The following is a 14718-nucleotide window of genomic DNA, read 5'->3' as shown; positions in this document are numbered from 1 at the left end:
AAGTATCAGTCGGCATGAGACAGGCTATGCTACATACCAAAACACTCCCAGTGGGTTACAAGGTAAAGGTTTATTTCTTTCTCCTGTTTCATGCCTGTTGTGAATGAGGGAAGATTTCTCTCCACTGGGCACGCAGTGATTCAGGTGAGGAGGAAATGTCCACGTCTGTTACCTCCAGGAGATTACAGGAAAAATAAATGATTCCAAATCATGCAACAGCTCTTAAAGCTTCCACCCCTAAGTGGCAATGAACATGAACCCAGTTCTCTTTTCCACGAAACCGTAGTCAAATGCTTTCTTTAAAAATTGAAGTATAGTTGATTTACCATGTTTTATTAGTTTCAGGTGTACAGCAAAGCTTTTAAGTTTTATACATATATATATGTATTCTTTTTTCAGATTCTTTTCTATTATACAAGATATTGAATTTAGTTCCCTGCACTATACAATAGGTCCTTGTTGTTTATCTGTTGTGTATATAGTAATGTGTATATGTTAATCCCAAACTCTTAATTTATCCCTCCCCTGCTTTCCCCCTTGGTAACCATACGTTTGTTGTCTATGTCTGTCAGTCTGTTTCTGTTTTGTAAATAAGTTCATTTGAATGCTTTTGAAGAAAACCACCTTATCGATCTTCTTTCTATCAACATTTTCAGTTTGCTATGTAAAAGCAAGCTAAGAAATCCAGCATTTAATTATAAATAACCCCTTTTCTCAATAGCATAGATTCTTAAATGATCACCAGAAACCCTGTTACAGTTTCACAAAGTATTCCTGAAAAATGGTAACCAGACTAGACCCATGGTCTGTCACTGACATGATAACAAGTCAGGGTCTTAGAAGTAGTACTGACAATTTCAACTGAAATTCTCCCTGCGTTTTACAAGCTTTTAACACTCTTAAGAAATAGCATGGTTTATAGCTAATGTCCCCATTCCCAGCAATTTAGATTTATTATGCAAAGATGAAAATATAGCTGGTAAACTCATGTGCTTTATACCTCGTTTAAACTTGCACCAATTTACTCTGTGATAATGAGAAAGCTGAATCTCCATTGGTATTTTGGATCAGTGGAAAGTTTTTTTTCTGAGCAAGAGGATATTAACTTAGCTGTTGAGAAATGGCACGCTCAAACATTGCTTAACATGCGGAGTTCCAACTTGTTCAAGCTGCTTTCATTACATGTTTGAATCCCTTTTGGAACCCAAAGTAAGGTGAATAATACTTTTGGCAACTGCATGAGCTAAAGGTGGGTACAATCCTGACCTTTGCTCGATGGAATTTGATATCAGAAGCTTCAGCATATGGCCCATTTTCTTGAGTCTGCATAATTTCACGGTAAAGGGAAAACCATTTGGCTTCATTTTGGAATGCAGAACATCTCAGAATCTGTCCTGAGTGATCTGTGGTAGTAACGGCTTTAGGAACAGAAGGCACTGAAGAAGAGAAAAATAAAAATTTATGCAGAAACTCAGGGAAGATCACTGTGTGTCTGCACTAGGATAATGTTTTAGGGTCAGGGTCAGAAAGACACCAAAGGAAAAGAGAGCAAATAACATCTAGGATTAAGAGAACATCTTGTATGGAGAACGGACTTGAGGACACGGGGAGGGGGAAGGGGAAGGTGGGATGAAGTGAGAGAGTGGCATGGACATATATACACTACCAAATGTAAAATAGATAGCTAGTGGGAAGCAGCCGCATAGCACAGGGAGATCAAGCTCCATGCTTTGTGTCCACCTAGAGTGGTGGGATAGGGAGGGTGGGAGGGAGGGAGACACAAGAGGGAGGAGATATGGGGATATATGTATATGTATAGCTGATTCACTTGGTTATACAGCAGAAACTAACACACCATTGTAAAGCAATTATACTCCAATAAAGATGTTAAAAAAAAATCTTGAAAGCAAGGTTCTAACAGTACACTTGAAAGGGACAAGTGTGATAGAAGATGTTGTTTTATACCTTCCTGGCTGGCAAACTATTTCTGAAGTGTTTTCAGTGTATAGATTAAAAGTATATCCTTTTAGGGCTTCCCTGGTGGCGCAGTGGTTGACAGTCCGCCTGCCGATGCAGGGGACACGGGTTCGTGCCCCGGTCCGGGAGGATCCCATAATCCGCGGAGCGGCTGGGCCCGTGAGCAACGGCCACTGAGCTTGCGTGTCCGGAGCCTGTGCTCCACAACGGGAGAGGCCACAGCAGTGAGAGGCCCGCGTACTGCAAAAAAAAAAAAAAAAAAAAAGGTATATCCTTTTAGATTACTGCAGAGGGGTGGGTGGTAAGAGTCTTTTGGAAACATGATATATCACTGAAATTTTAAAAAGAAAACACATATAATGTATTCATCTTAGGAGCTACTCCTCAGAATTAAAATCCCTGTTGTGTAAACAGTGCTTTATATATAGTATAAATATGAAGCATCTATATAGCTATTATTCATGTATATAACATAAAATCATTGAATAAATTGAATATATATGTATGTAATCATTGGTTGTGATAGCAAAAACACTAGGAACATATAAATACACATCACCAAGGAAGTACTTAGAGAAACTATAAAACATGCACGCACTGGAATATTATATAACAATTAAAAGAATGAATTATATCTATATTAACTGAGTTTGGTATGCTAATTTAGTCATGACATATATTAAAAAATTAACTGCAAATAATTAAAGGGTACTATTTGATAACCTTTGAGATAAGTATACACCCATGAAACCAATAACACAGGATACTGAACATATCCTCCCCCCCAAACATTTCCTCGTCCTTGTTATAATTCCCCCAACTTGCCCTCCACCACCCCCATTTATCCCCAGGCAAGCATGAATCTGCTTTCTCCTCCCTGTGGAGTAATTTGAAATTTCTGGAATTTTATATGAATGTAACCATACAACATTTATTCTTTTTGTCTTGCTTCTTTCACTCCTCATAATTATTTTGAGACTCATCCATACAACTTGTGTCAGAGGTCGTTTATTTTTATTGCTGAGTATTCTATTGTATGGATGCAACCCAATTTGTTTACCCACTCACTTGTGGAAAACCATTTGTTTCCAGTTTTTGACCATTACAAACAGAGCTGTTCTGAACATTCATGGCCATGTCTTTGTATGGATGGATGCTTTCATTTCCTTGGGTAAACACCTACAAGGAGGAAGACTTGTGATGCAGTTGGTGTATATATAACTTTATAGGAAACTACCACTGTTTTCCAAAGTGCTAGCACCAGTTTACATTTCCACCAGCAGTGTACTAGAGTTCCAGGGCCTCCAAGTTATTACCAACACTTGTTAGAATCAGTCTTTTCAGATTTAGCCATTCTAATAGGTTTGTACTTGTGATTTTTCTTTACATTTCCTTAAAGACCCATGATACCAATCATCATTTTCATGTGCTTATTTACCACCTGAATATCTTCTTTGGTGAGTATTTGATCTATTTTTTTGCCCATTTTTATTTGTTTTTTAAATTTTTTTTTTCTTCTTTTGCGGTACGCGGGCCTCTCACTGTTGTGGCCTCTCCCGTTGCGGAGCACAGGCTCCGGACGCGCAGGCTCAGCGGTCATGGCTCATGGGCCCAGCCGCTCCACGGCACGTGGGATCTTCCTGGACCGGGGCATGAACCCGTGTCCCCTGCATCGGCAGGCGGACTCTCAACCACTGCGCCAACCAGGGAAGCCCCTGACCCTTTTTAAATTGGGTTGTTTTGTCATCTTATTACTGAGTTTTGAGAATTCTTGTTATATTCTATTTTTTTTTAAGTGAACAAGGGAAAATTAAAAGCTGTATGTACTATGTACTCATTTGATGAAGAATATTATGGAAGGATATACTTTGCTGTTAACATTGTTTACCTAGGAATTTCGATATATTGATAGAGGAGATAGGAAACGAGAGTCAACGTCAGAAAAAAATGCAAAATATATTCACAATAAAAAAAAGAAACCAGGCATTTTATGAAGGTATTTGTGTAACCTTATAAAGAGGTGCGTGAGGGAAGGTCAGAAAAATATTCATGGCAGTTGCCTCAAGATGGTGCAATTGCAGGTGATTTCTACCTTTTTCTTTTAATATGTTTGATATTTTTGAATTTATATAACTGAAAAACCAGTTTTATTTGCTACCAAGACAAAGCATCAATGAAATTAAAGGCCTGGGTTATAGCGATGATTTGAAGGACACTTGCAGGGCCTCAGAGAACACTGTGAAAACTTAGGTGGGCAGCCACAGCATGACTGTTTAAGTACAGCTTCTGCTTACTGGCTTTCATTTTTGTAAAGAAGAGCTTGGAGTCACAAGGAAGCTTAGAGACAAAATCATTATAGAAGTGCTACATAGTCACTTACTTTTCCACGTATCGGGTCCTTCATTTCGTAACAAAGCTTTCAGAAAATTGTGACTATTCCCTCCACAGATTCAACGAACTGTTACTTCTGTGAACTCTGGGGCCTCAAATCCTAGATTTTCCACTCCAATCAGATCTTTTATTTCCGTAACTAGTGTAAGTGCTTGCATTCAGGTGATTCATTTGTCAGCTTTTGTAGTGACTCATTTGTTTGATTAATAAATAGGAAAAAAAAAGCTCAAGAGAGTTTTTTTCTTAGATACCATGGCGATAGCTACTTTTAAGAAGGTAAATAAATAGCAAAACACAACCACGGTTGTTGGGGGTTTCCCTACATTTAACTATGTAATAGAAACCTTCTGACATGAATTCAACATCTAATAGTTCTGGAATATCATAACTGAAAGTGACCTCCGAGGTCACGCTGCCCAACGCTGAGACTGAGAGTTCCACAAGTATTCACTGAGGACCCACCTTGTGCCTGGCACTATCACAGGCATTTGGGGTAACTCTTTGACCAGAACTCATACAGTCTTGGATTTTCTTGATTGATAATGTTGTGAGTGCAGAGTAGGGAGAGAAAAGTAGGGGGAAAAATTGTAAATGTTATAAACGAGAACATCATACCATATGTTGGAAGGAGGAAAGTGTTCTGGAGAAAATAGGCCAGGAAGAGGGGGAGACTGGTACAAAGTTATAAAGTGGAAGTGTGCATTGAGAAGCAGAAGGAAAAGCAACGTGGCTAGAGTCATGGGAGAGGTTAACAGGAGACGGGGCAGAGAAGGAAGGGTAGGGAATTTCTTAGAATTGTAAGCAATTATAAGAGCTTTGGCTTTTGCTCCAAAAGACATGAAGAGTCCTTGTGAGACTTGAAACAAAAGAATGATGTGTTTGGATTTTTGTTTAGAATGCCTCATTCTGGCTTTTGCACTGTAAATCTCCAATAGGGAACAAAGGTATAAATGGCAACAACAGACAGGAGGTTATTTCTGATGATGGCAGCTAAGATGTAGCAGAAGAGATGCTAGGAAGGGATCAAAATCTAGGCACATTTTAAATGAAAGCCGTGGTTATTTGCTGGCATTTTGGATGAGAGCTAAGCAGGTAGAGGGAATCAGTATTTTTGCCTGAGCATCTAGAAGGGCAAAGGATTGTAGGTTCTTGGCAGAGAGAGAAAATAAATTGTAGAGTAGAGCATCGTCTATTAACTTTCTCAAGAAAGTGCAAATGTTACTTCCCCTAACATTTTATTGGCCAACGTAAGTTGATACAATACTTCAAAGTTAAAACTTATGTTTATTAAAATACACCGTTAGGGCTTCCCTGGTGGCGCAGTGGTTGAGGGTCCGCCTGCCGATGCAGGGGACACGGGTTCGTGCCCTGGTCCGGGAGGATCCCACATGCCGCGGAGCGGCTGGGCCCGTGAACCATGGCCGCTGAGCCTGCGCATCCGGAGCCTGTGCTCCGCAACGGGAAAGACCACAACAGTGAGAGGCCCGCGTACTGCAAAAAAAAAAAAAAAAAAAAAATACACCATGAATAAACTGAAAATGTCAAGTCACAGAGTGAAAGAAGATGTTTGCCATACAAATAACCATCAAAGGAGCTTGTATTATGAATTTATAAGGCACTCCTTTGGATGGATATGGAGATATTTTATTTTATGGATGAAGTAGGAAATAGAAGCTTTCTTAACTGATAAAGGTCACTAGCAAATATGAATATCACCCATCCTATTTACCAGTGAGATATTAGAAGCAGTCCTTTCTAATCAAACAAACTGAAGGGATAAGTCATATAAAAGAGATGTCATAGAACTGACAATTAATTTTTTAAAAAATTGTAAAGAATCATCACAAATCAATAAGAAAGACAAATAACCCAGAAGAAAATGGCCAAAGTATCTAGAGGACAGTCCCGAAAGAGGAAATGCAAATGGTCGATAAACATATAAGTAGATGTGTCCTAACCATCAGGATGCTGGGAATTGAAACAATGGCGTGCTACTTCACACCTGACGGGCAAAGAGGAAATGTATGTCAGGATTAAGCCTGGGCTAACTTGTAGAGAAACATCAAGTCTCACCTTTGCTGGGGAGCAAATGAATTGATATCAAGACTCTGGAGAACAATTTGGCAACGTCTAGTAAAGGTGACTATGTGAAGACGTGTGGATCTATGAAAGCTTTAGAGAAATTCTTACTCATGTACATAAAGAATCTTATTTTTCTGTAAGACTTTTCTTTGGAGGCGTCAAAACAAAACTAGCTAGGTCAAACAGTGAAATCTCTTCAAAGGCAGTGTGGGTGAGAGGTGGCCAGCCTCCCTGGTTCAAACCCAGAACTGTTCCTTATCAGCTAGGATCCTGGGCTAGCTCCTAGTTTCGCTGTCTCAGTGTCCTCTTCGGGAACACGTAGACGATGTCAATGCCTACCTGATAGGACTGCTATGAGTTCCGTTAGACAGTGCAGGAGCACTGCTTACAACAGATCCCAGCATGTAACAGTTTGATAAGTTGGGGTTAGCATCAGTGTAATCGTCCCGTGCAGCAATTAATATGCAGTCACTTGAGCTATATGGTTCAAAGAGGTAAATTTAAAGCATATAAAGCGTTGTGTGGACAAATCACATCGCACCACGTAGATCCGGAGTCAGGAAACTGTTTTTCTGTCAACTGCCAGATAATGAATAGTTTTGGCTTTGTGAACATAGGTCAAACTACTCAAGTCTGTTGTTGTATCATAAAGCAAAGATTATATGTCACACAGAGATGGTTCAGTTTAGGTGTCTCTGTTCACATCTCTGCTCACTTTCAGCTCTCAGTTTTCTTATATGGATCCTTGAGGTAAATACGTCTTTGACACTTGGTCCTGGTGAGAACTAAAGAGATGCTTCGCATAAGTATCTAGCATGGTTCCAAGTACATCACAGTTGCTAAGCAACTGTTAGTGTCTCGCTCTTCCTTCATCTGAAGAGGGACCTCGATCCATAAATCAGAGGCTAGAGTATTCTGGAAAAGTTCATTTTTTTGTTTGTTTGTTTGTTTGTTTGAGATGACAAAGAAACGTGATTTTGGCCTTAGAAAGATTTCCATCAAAAATGGTTAAAATTAGTTTGGACATTCAGAGAGGGAGACATCGTCATCAAGAAAATGGGCTTCTCCAGAGCTGTGTTTTCCTTATTATTCTAAGCAAATGAGACTTTCTATTCCCGAGGCTGTGAAATTGTACTGGCAGGCTCATGAAATTAATCTTGCTAAGTATCCTCCAAAGTGTTTGCTTTCAAGTTCTTAAGTGTTTTCCAGCCCTCTCACAAGGTGTCATGTGAGTTCTTGTTCTTTTTTTTTTTTTTTTTTTTTTTTTTTTATGGGTTACGCGGGCCTCTCACTGTTGTGGCCTCTCCCGTTGCGGAGGACAGGCTCCGGACGCGCAGGCTCAGTGGCCATGGCTCACGGGCCCAGCCGCTCCGCGGCATGTGGGATCCTCCCAGACCGGGGCACGAACCCGTGTCCCCTGCATCGGCAGGCGGACTCTCAACCACTGCGCCACCAGGGAAGCCCCTCTTGTTCTTTTTAAGTCATGAAACAGGTTCCCTAATTCTGCAGAGACCAGCAATTTCCTTTCAGCATCCCTGGTCCTGTGGTCACAGACAGGTTCTTGCTTGAGTCCTGGGTCTGATAAGAATCATCCAGGGCAGCTCGAGGGGATTATAAAACCCTGGTTCCTTTATCTAATCAGCCCACACACACCTCACTGATGGCAGGAGGCCTTGGCTTAAATAAAGCTTCTCCTCCACCTTTGCTTCCCAAATCCTTTTGGCAGGCCTCTTAGATGTACAGATGAGCTCTTCTGTCAGGAAGCATGGAGGAGGTCCCCTAGCCTTTGGCCATGCATAGCCATCCTTCAGGTTATCCCGTGGAACCCAGGGGAGTGAGGCATCCCTTCCTCTGTGTTCTTTAACGCAGGCTTATACGTCCTTGGTGTGGTCTGCAAGAGCAGGCAAATAAGAAATCTCAGAATCAGCACAGAGGAGCGACAACATGTAACATTAGCTACAGGGCTGGTTTGGACTGTGCTCAGTTGCCCACCATTACTGGCAGGCAGACAGCCTCACTCCAGCTCTTATGCTAGCATTTGCTTGACCTTTTGCTAGCAAAGGCAGGCTGAGAAGTGAAACTTCCATTCAGGATTCTGATTCCTTTGTGCCTGAGGCTGCCTGCTCCTTCCCAGTCCCCAGGAAGACAGCCCCCAGATAGTTGTCACTGTTCTCCAAAGCCTTGAACAAAACAGCAACACACTTCAGACTGTGTGGGAGGAAAGCTGAGTGAGTTTCATCCTCTCCCTCGCAGTCTCTCCCTGGTTCCTCCAACTCTTCCTGTCTTTTCCCAGAGTCCCTCCCGTCCACATCACCATCATTTATCCTCCAGCTGGTCCTCTGGGGCCCTGGCCAACCCCTCCCTGGGCAGCAATACATCTGGCTGTGGACTCAGGTTGGAACTCCTGAAGCCTGGCTGAGCAGGGGAAGCCTGAGTTGTGAATGTGTTCTCGTCCAAGGCTGGGAACTCTTTGCCATAGAATCATGTAAATATAGTTAATTCCATTAAAAGCGTATTTCACCTTCAAGGTACAAACTTCCAGTTATAAGATGAAGAAGTCATGGAGATGTGACCTACAGCATGGTGACTATACTTATTATTGTATTGCACATTTGAAAGTGGCTAAGAGAGCTTAAAAGTCCTCATCACAAGAAAAACAACATTTTTTTAACTATATGAGGTAATGGATGTTAGCTGGACTTACTATGGTGATCATTTTACAACATCTACAAATATTGAATCATTATATTCTACTCCTGAAACTAATATTATATCATTAAATGTCAATTATACCTCAATAAAAAAAATAACTAAAAATAGAAAGAGAAGGGTTTAAAAAAGCATGTTCATTGAGCACCTGTTACACATTAAGTCCTATGCTTGGTACAGAGGAGAGCGAAACAAAGACAACTTGGCCTCAGCCTCCAAAGATGACTTGTTTCGACAGGGAGAAGATGGTGTCAGCCAGCAGTGCTGCTACCATGTGACAAGAGCAAACACATAGGCAAGGGTGAAGCTCAGGGAGGATAAATAAGAAAGTGATTTCCCACTTGGAGCAAGAGAGGGTGAAAGAGGGGAGATCTTCAGAAAGAAAGGTGATGTTGGTGGTTGTCTTAAGAAGACAAATGGACAGAGAAGATGGTGTGGGTGCTAATGTGAACAGAGACGTGAAGGTGTGTAGTGTGGAGAGAACCAAGAATGTGGAGGACAAGTGGCTGGAGAGGACGTAAATCAGGCAAGAGATCATCACGCTGGATTGGCCACCACACTGAGGAATCCTGGGATTCCACGATGAAAGCAATGGAGAGACACATCGCAGAGATTATTGAAGGAAGGTAGGAAGGGATGAAATTAACCATGACGTTTAAGCTGATTTTACACTAAAAATAAAATTCTAAGTTTTTAAGCTAGAGAGATTTGCAGTTTCTGTGCTCTGAACACAAATGCATAGACTTCAGGCTTGAATTCTTTCTGGAATAAAAACTATCATTGCTTTTACCACCTTCAAATTTTCTAGAAAATGGCAAAACTTAATTGGAAAAATAGTCCCAATACTATTTCTTATTTGAAGCTGCTTGAATATCTTGTATATTTTCATCATCTGTTTAGCCACCTCCAATTTCCTGATATGAAATTGAAATCGCTTTGAATTCACATCTAGAATGTTTTGTAAATGTTTATATGGACTAAAAGAAGTAAAATTGGATGAAATGTAACTAATGGCTAGTCTCTGAATGGATATTATATGTATGATGTTATACTTGCAACTTCATGTTTTCAAAGAAGTCTGTGTTGTAGACATTGTACGTACCAAATCTTCCCAGGTGATCACAAAGCGCGTGACGGTATCCTCCTTCTTCCCACTGCAAGACTTTCCTTCCAAGCATTGCTGAGAGATCAGCATTACAAACTTGATGTTTACCATAACAATCACAGGAGCTTTAGGGTGGCCAAAGCGAAGAGGGAAAAACAATGCTTATTATATCTCACTTCCCCAAGAACATTTCACATAACTCTAAACCAGAAAAATGTTTTGCAACAAGAAGGGTTCGGTTTGTCAAATAATTTGGGGGAAACTTTTGCTTTCCAGTGGACCTTCCCATGTACATCAGAAGACTCAAAGTTGCTTCTCGGTTGCATCAGGATTAACTGCATTTATCCCAGGATTTCCCAAGTGTATTTAATCACAGAACCTTTTTTTTTTTTTTAAGTGACATCTTAAACCCCTCACAGAACTAATACTAAGTAAAATACATTCAATTAAATGCTTGAATTTAATCAGGTCACTAGGAAGAAAACCTTTTCCTGGCAATGAGTTCTGGGTGGATTTGGGGTAGTTCTATAAATAAGGTGGTATTGGAGAATGTATTTAAGTAACAATTTCCTTAAAAGAATTCAGAAAAATTCTATTTGACACATTGTTAAATCTACACGTGACATATTTTGGGTTTTTTTTTTTTTTTTTTTTTTTTTTTGCGGTACACGGGCCTCTCACTGTTGTGGCCTCTCCCGTTGTGGAGCACAGGCTCCGGACGCGCAGGCTCAGCAGCCATGGCTCACGGGCCCAGCCGCTCCGCGGCATGTGGGATCTTCCCGGACCGGGGCACGAACCCGCGTCCCCTGCATCGGCAGGCGGACTCTCAACCACTGCGCCACCAGGGAAGCCCACATGGCATATTTTTTTAACTCATAGCTCAGTGGATGCAGTTTTAAGAGGAACAAAGTAACATTGATCAGTTCTACAGTTTTGGGATATACTGGCTTTTTGACTCAATCTGTCAGAGAACAATATTTTTCCCAAACTATAGAGTCTGCCATGCTTGGTGTGTCTGAGTTCACAGTCTAACGGGGCCTGCGGAGCTTCTGCTCACTCACTTTGATTTAGTGGCACTTCCTTGATTGAAAGAGTTTATGAAAATATCCCCTTCTTACCATCTTCCATCCAAGTTCTCTGGACTCCAGAACACGACGCCATACAAAGACTTCTAAAACAGAAAAGTTTCATGTGTCGTTTGTACATGATTCAGAAACACAATGGTGGCTTTTTCTTTGAAGTACATGTGCAGCTGACAAGTAAGTGGAGAGGAGGTTGGCAGAGCCTGTTTCTGGATTCTCCAATCCAAAAAACACTTGCAAAAATATTTCAGCTATTTCAAAGGACTCAAAGTACTGCTGGAACTTCCTTTATTCTCCTTATAATTCTATGCCTGTTTGCTGACTCAGCCCATGCATTTGGTTGAAGAGACCATGGAGGAAACTGAATCATGCTTGAATACTCGGGGTTTCTAGCTCTGAAAATAGCTATTCCATAGGCAGAGAGACCTCTTTCACAAATTCCCACGAGGAAGCAGGAGACCCAGGCTTAGCACGGCTCACTGCTGTGGAAGACCTTCCTGAAATGGCATCGTTTTGAGAGTCTGTTTATCCACCACGTCCTTACAGGTGGGTATTGTTGGACAGTCTTGGGATGTATCCAGATATTGTTGGTGACATGAAGCACAGATACGAAACTGCCACTTTAGCTGGAGCTGAGTATGGTCTGGGCAAACTGGTTTCGGTACGAATGAGAAAGTGAGGGTTTTTATCTGAAGAAGGAGCACTGTGTACTAGTCTAGACAAATAACACAGAGCATGGATGGTAAAGGATCCTGAGCAGGGAGAGAGGTCGTGTTCCACTGACAAAATGTCACCCACTCTCAGATAACTGATGATGGTTAACAGTAATAAATTGAGGATGGGCTGTGTTTGGAAGTATGAAAATTCAGAGGAGGTCATAGAGAAGTCTCCCCATCGTCACCATGTCTCCGCACTAGATTGGGGCTCTAGGGAAAAGGGGTACAGGTGCTATGAGGGTTACTTGAAAGAATAAGTCAAGGATTCGGGCCTCTATCTTTCAAAGGCCAGCTTAATTTTCACTCCTTCATTGTACATTCTACAAGCATTTATTGAGCAACTATTGCATGCCATGCACTGGATCAGGCACTAGAAATGGAATTAATGAATGAAAGCTGGTCTTTATTTCCAGAGATTTTATGGGCTAGTGGAAATGGGGACAAGTAAGCCGGCAATTATGGTTTAGGATGATATATTTCATTCTCTGGACAAGAATATGGACACAAACTGAGACCCATCCAGCCTTATGCGTCCAGGGCTGTTTCCAAAAGGAAATAAAACCTGTTAGGAATGTAAAGCTGAACGGATGAGTAGAAGACAAAGTTAAGGATAATGATGGCTGGTGTGTGGGCAGAGGGGGTCTGGAGAAGTCCTGCCATAAAAAACAGTGCCTGGAGGCTAAAGGGAGAACATGTCCCAGCTGGAGAGCTGAAGTAGTTCTGTCTGAAGGAGTGTGGGCTTCAGGGAGGAAGTGGTTGAAGCAACTGAAAGGATTCTAATCCTGAAAAGGCACTGCAAGCTATTCAGCCCAATGCATGCTGTGCTCCAGTTATAACCAATATCCCATGTCACTGTGATGGGTTGGATTGGGTCTCTCCCAAATTTGTATGTTGAAATCTTAACTCCCAGGACCTCAGAATGAGACCTTATTTGGAAATAGGGTCATTTCAGATGCACTTAGTTAAGATGAGGTCATTAGGGTGAGTCTTAATCCTATATGACTGATGTCTTTATAAAAGCAAAAAAATTTGGAAACAGAGCAGGCAGGAACACAGGGAGGACATCATATAAACAGGAAGGCAGAGACCAGGGTGATGCTTCTACAAGCCAAAGAACACCAAAGATTACCCAGGAAACCACCAGAAGCTAGGCGAAAGGCATGAAACATTCTCCTGCACAGGCTTCAGAAGGAAGCAACCGTGCTGACACCTTGATCTTGGTCTTCTGGCCCCCAGAACTACGACAGAATTAATATCTGTTTTTTAAGCTACCCAGTCTGTGGTGCTTTGCTATGGAAGCCCCAGGAAACAGATATAATCATTAAAAACATGTTCTCATTCATGCTTCTTTATTTCTCCTACTGTTCTTTTGTGTATCCAATGCTCAGCCTTCCCTAATTTGCCTAGAGAATTCTTCATCCCCAAGATGCAGCTTGAAGACAGCCAGCTAGCTCTTTCTATGTTCCATGTGTACCCAATATATACCCTCTTTATAGTACTTCACATCCTAGATTGTCACTACTCGTGTCTTTACCACTTAAGCCAGTCTCCTGGGGCAAGGCTGAGCCTTGTTTTCTCTAGCCCTCCTCTTGATCTTAGAGGACGATGAAGTGTTGACACCAGGAAATGTGTGTTAAATAAATTATTTGGAAATGGATGAGATTTTTGTCTCCTCCTCTCTTCTAATGTGTGGAGATCATCTCCTATCAGGGGCCTCAGAACACGCAGTTCTTCCTCGCATCTGAGGTCAGTGGAGGGCCATAGGCTCCAGAGGGTTCCCTGAGATGTTGTTATTTCAGCTGAGCTCAGACATCACTGATGAGCCCCTGGATGTGGACACAGGTGCTGCTCCGGGTTTGCTGCCATCATCCCACCCCTGCTCACCTCCAGTCTGATCGTACATCTTCCTCTCAACCGTAACGAAACAAAAAGATGAACGTAGACATTCGAGGGAGGCACTGGCTAGTGGCAATCTTCAAAGTCTCCTCACTTGCGCCTTTTCTCGATGACTCATTTTTAAGAAAAAGCATGAATGAGGACACTTTGAAGAAAACTCAGTAGAGCTTGGTGAATGATTGGATATAGATTCCAGATGGGGTCAGATCCGTCTCAAAGTGTTAAGTCACTGGACGTTTTGAGTACATTAGCACCAAATACAGAAGATGCCGTGGCATGCATGCCTCTTCCAGCTGAGGCCCTGTGCACCTTCCTACCTGGCCAGCACAGACTCCCTGTACTCTTCAGCCACACAGGACCCCCTGGGCACTCCGGGCTCTCTCCTTCCGTGGCACTGCTCCCTCTGCCTAAGGCCTCCTGCCCTTCGTGGCTGTCTGGGAAGTGCCCACTTACCACCCACTGTCTCGCCCCAATGTCACCTTCTTTTGATGAGGTTCCCTCTGGCTTGTCCTTCTGGAGTGGACTCCTAGCCCTCTCACTCCGTGCCAGCATCACCATGTGATGGACACATGGACTGTTCACCCACTTCTCCATCTCACACTAGGAAGCTCTGAACTGATGGAGAAGGGGTGTAAGAGACAAACAGAAATTAAAAGAAAAACAAACAGACAAACAAAAAAACACCAGCTCGTTGCCGGTAACACCAGGTTGGCAAAAACAACAGTTTTTCTGCATCCTTCCTCCTAGACAGAATGTATGC

This window comes from Phocoena sinus, chromosome 9, assembly GCF_008692025.1.
Source record: "Phocoena sinus isolate mPhoSin1 chromosome 9, mPhoSin1.pri, whole genome shotgun sequence".
NCBI lineage: Eukaryota > Metazoa > Chordata > Mammalia > Artiodactyla > Phocoenidae > Phocoena > Phocoena sinus.
The sequence above is the reverse complement of the archived record's forward strand: the minus strand, read 5'-3'. Positions refer to the sequence as shown.